Source organism: Nothobranchius furzeri, unplaced genomic scaffold, assembly GCF_043380555.1.
Source record: "Nothobranchius furzeri strain GRZ-AD unplaced genomic scaffold, NfurGRZ-RIMD1 Scf136, whole genome shotgun sequence".
Taxonomy (NCBI): domain Eukaryota; kingdom Metazoa; phylum Chordata; class Actinopteri; order Cyprinodontiformes; family Nothobranchiidae; genus Nothobranchius; species Nothobranchius furzeri.
The window spans coordinates 55,001-59,541 of NW_027223152.1; positions in this window are offsets into that span (position 1 = coordinate 55,001).

Below are 4,541 nucleotides of genomic sequence, written 5' to 3' on the forward strand. Positions count from 1 at the left end.
GACTTGGGTCAGAGTACAGCCGAAGTGGAGCACTTGTGTCGGACTAGGGAGGCTGTGCCGTGCCCCCTGGAGGTCTAAAGGATGACCAGTAGTTGTGGTTCTCGCCCCGGGACTTGGGTCAGAGTATAGCCCAAGTGGAGCACTTGTGTCGGCCTAGGGAGGCTGTGCCGGGCCCCCTGGAGGTCTAAAGGATGACCATGAGGTCAAAAGGATGACCAGTAGTTGTGGTTCTCGCCCCGGGACTTGGGTCAGAGTATAGCCCAAGTGGAGCACTTGTGTCGGACTAGGGAGGCTGTGCCGTGCCCCCTGGAGGTCTAAAGGATGACCAGTAGTTGTGGTTCTCGCCCCGGGACTTGGGTCAGAGTATAGCCCAAGTGGAGCACTTGTGTCGGACTAGGGAGGCTGTGCCGTGCCCCCTGGAGGTCTAAAGGATGACCAGTAGTTGTGGTTCTCGCCCCGGGACTTGGGTCATAGTATAGCCCAAGTGGAGCACTTGGGTCGGACTAGGGAGGCTGTGTCGTGCCCCCTGGAGGTCTAAAGGATGACCAGTAGTTGTGGTTCTCGCCCCGGGACTTGGGTCAGAGAATAGCCCAAGTGGGACACTTGTGTCGGACTAGGGAGGCTCTGCCGTGCCCCCTGGAGGTCTAAAGGATGACCAGTAGTTGTGGTTCTCGCCCCGGGACTTGGGTCAGAGTATAGCCCAAGTGGAGCACTTGTGTCGGACTAGGGAGGCTGTGCCGTGCCCCCTGGAGGTCTAAAGGATGACCATTAGTTGTGGTTCTCGCCCCGGGACTTGGGTCAGAGTACAGCCCAAGTGGAGCACTTGCGTCGGACTAGGGAGGCTGTGCCGGGCCCCCTGGAGGTCTAAAGGATGACCAGTAGTTGTGGTTCTCGCCCCGGGCCGTGGGTCTGAGTATGGCCCAAGTGGGACACTTGTGTCGGACTAGGGAGGCTCTGCCGTGCCCCCTTGAGGTCTAAAGGATGACCAGTAGTTGTGGTTCTCGCCCCGGGACTTGGGTCATAGTATAGCCCAAGTGGGACACTTGTGTCGGACTAGGGAGGCTCTGCCGTGCCCCCTTGAGGTCTAAAGGATGACCATGAGGTCAAAAGGATGACCAGTAGTTGTGGTTCTCGCCCCGGGACTTGGGTCAGAGTATGGCCCAAGTGGTGCACTTGTGTCGGTCTAGGGAGGCTGTGCCGGTCCCCCTGGAGGTCTAAAGGATGACCAGTAGTTGTGGTTCTCGCCCCGGGACTTGGGTCAGAGTATAGCCCAAGTGGAGCACTTGTGTCGGACTAGGGAGGCTGTGCCGGGCCCCCTGGAGGTCTAAAGGATGACCAGTAGTTGTGGTTCTCACCCCGGGTCGTGGGTCCGAGTCTGGCCCGAGTAGAGCACTTTGGTCGGCTACCGGGGGGTGTGCCGTGCCCCCTGGAGGTCTAAAGGATGACCAGTAGTTGTGGTTCTCGCCCCGGGACTTGGGTCAGAGTATAGCCCAAGTGGAGCACTTGTGTCGGCCTAGGGAGGCTGTGCCGGGCCCCCTGGAGATCTAAAGGATGACCATGAGGTCAAAAGGATGACCAGTAGTTGTGGTTCTCGCCCCGGGACTTGGGTCAGAGTATAGCCCAAGTGGAGCACTTGTGTCGGCCTAGGGAGGCTGTGCCGGGCCCCCTGGAGGTCTAAAGGATGACCAGTAGTTGTGGTTCTCGCACCGGGACTTGGGTCAGAGTACAGCCCAAGTGGAGCACTTGTGTCGGTCTAGGGAGGCTGTGCCGGGCCCCCTGGAGGTCTAAAGGATGACCATGAGGTCAAAAGGATGACCAGTAGTTGTGGTTCTCGCCCCGGGACTTGGGTCAGAGTATAGCCCAAGTGGAGCACTTGTGTCGGACTAGGGAGGCTGTGCCGTGCCCCCTGGAGGTCTAAAGGATGACCAGTAGTTGTGGTTCTCGCCCCGGGACTTGGGTCAGAGTATAGCCCAAGTGGAGCACTTGTGTCGGCCTAGGGAGGCTGTGCCGGGCCCCCTGGAGGTCTAAAGGATGACCATGAGGTCAAAAGGATGACCAGTAGTTGTGGTTCTCGCCCCGGGACTTGGGTCAGAGTATAGCCCAAGTGGAGCACTTGTGTCGGACTAGGGAGGCTGTGCCGTGCCCCCTGGAGGTCTAAAGGATGACCAGTAGTTGTGGTTCTCGCCCCGGGACTTGGGTCAGAGTATAGCCCAAGTGGAGCACTTGTGTCGGACTAGGGAGGCTGTGCCGTGCCCCCTGGAGGTCTAAAGGATGACCAGTAGTTGTGGTTCTCGCCCCGGGACTTGGGTCATAGTATAGCCCAAGTGGAGCACTTGGGTCGGACTAGGGAGGCTGTGTCGTGCCCCCTGGAGGTCTAAAGGATGACCAGTAGTTGTGGTTCTCGCCCCGGGACTTGGGTCAGAGAATAGCCCAAGTGGGACACTTGTGTCGGACTAGGGAGGCTCTGCCGTGCCCCCTGGAGGTCTAAAGGATGACCAGTAGTTGTGGTTCTCGCCCCGGGACTTGGGTCAGAGTATAGCCCAAGTGGAGCACTTGTGTCGGACTAGGGAGGCTGTGCCGTGCCCCCTGGAGGTCTAAAGGATGACCATTAGTTGTGGTTCTCGCCCCGGGACTTGGGTCAGAGTACAGCCCAAGTGGAGCACTTGCGTCGGACTAGGGAGGCTGTGCCGGGCCCCCTGGAGGTCTAAAGGATGACCAGTAGTTGTGGTTCTCGCCCCGGGCCGTGGGTCTGAGTATGGCCCAAGTGGGACACTTGTGTCGGACTAGGGAGGCTCTGCCGTGCCCCCTTGAGGTCTAAAGGATGACCAGTAGTTGTGGTTCTCGCCCCGGGACTTGGGTCATAGTATAGCCCAAGTGGGACACTTGTGTCGGACTAGGGAGGCTCTGCCGTGCCCCCTTGAGGTCTAAAGGATGACCATGAGGTCAAAAGGATGACCAGTAGTTGTGGTTCTCGCCCCGGGACTTGGGTCAGAGTATGGCCCAAGTGGTGCACTTGTGTCGGTCTAGGTAGGCTGTGCCGGTCCCCCTGGAGGTCTAAAGGATGACCAGTAGTTGTGGTTCTCGCCCCGGGACTTGGGTCAGAGTATAGCCCAAGTGGAGCACTTGTGTCGGACTAGGGAGGCTGTGCCGGGCCCCCTGGAGGTCTAAAGGATGACCAGTAGTTGTGGTTCTCACCCCGGGTCGTGGGTCCGAGTCTGGCCCGAGTAGAGCACTTTGGTCGGCTACCGGGGGGTGTGCCGTGCCCCCTGGAGGTCTAAAGGATGACCAGTAGTTGTGGTTCTCGCCCCGGGACTTGGGTCAGAGTATAGCCCAAGTGGAGCACTTGTGTCGGCCTAGGGAGGCTGTGCCGGGCCCCCTGGAGATCTAAAGGATGACCATGAGGTCAAAAGGATGACCAGTAGTTGTGGTTCTCGCCCCGGGACTTGGGTCAGAGTATAGCCCAAGTGGAGCACTTGTGTCGGCCTAGGGAGGCTGTGCCGGGCCCCCTGGAGGTCTAAAGGATGACCAGTAGTTGTGGTTCTCGCACCGGGACTTGGGTCAGAGTACAGCCCAAGTGGAGCACTTGTGTCGGTCTAGGGAGGCTGTGCCGGGCCCCCTGGAGGTCTAAAGGATGACCAGTAGTTGTGGTTCTCGCCCCGGGCCGTGGGTCTGAGTATGGCCCAAGTGGGGCACTTGCGTCGGACTGGGGAGGCTCTGCCGCGCCCCCTGGAGGTCAAAAGGATGACCAGTAGTTGTGGTTCTCACCCCGGGTCGTGGGTCCGAGTCTGGCCCGAGTAGAGCACTTTGGTCGGCTACCGGGGGGTGTGCCGTGCCCCCTGGAGCCATGGGAGTGAGCTCCAGCAGACTGGTATTTTTCGGAGAACCAGGCCCACACTCCTCAGACTTTGTGCCCAGGGACAGGCCACCAAAATCGGCCGCGGCTCGTGCACTTTGCCCCTGCGTTTCTCCCAGAACCAGAGCCGGAAAAATCCCAAAATTGATGCCCAGAGATAGTCGACTCTGCCTGGAATAGATTGCCACCCAAACCCGCCAACTCACGCTGGTTTTCCGATGGCCTCACCTACTAACCCGAGCATGGTCATCGCTCGCACCTTCCAAAACCTCCAGGGGCGCAGGCACTTTTCATTTACTGGCCATAAGGCCGACCGCCTTAAGCGTTAAGCGATAAGCGAAAGGCTTAGTTTGGACTTAGTTTTTGGAGCGACGAGGTCGCCGTTTTGTCAATTCTGAACCGATTTTCACGCGGTTTTCGACTGCCTGCGCCTGGGGAGCCGCCCAGAAGCCCCAGGCAGTGTTCTGGGTGGACTTCCGGACCGGTCCGGACCCGGTACCGGCCGGGGGAACCGCACCACGCCTCTCGGGCGTTTCTACACCGATTTTCGCGGGGTTTTCGACTGCATAGACGGGGCCACCTGCTGCAGGGCCCGAGGGAGGGCCTTACTGAGCTGGGTCCGACGCAGGGCCCGGTTCCTGGAGCCCGCTGGGGGGGGGGGGGGGTTCTCTAAGGCTCACGGCGGGCT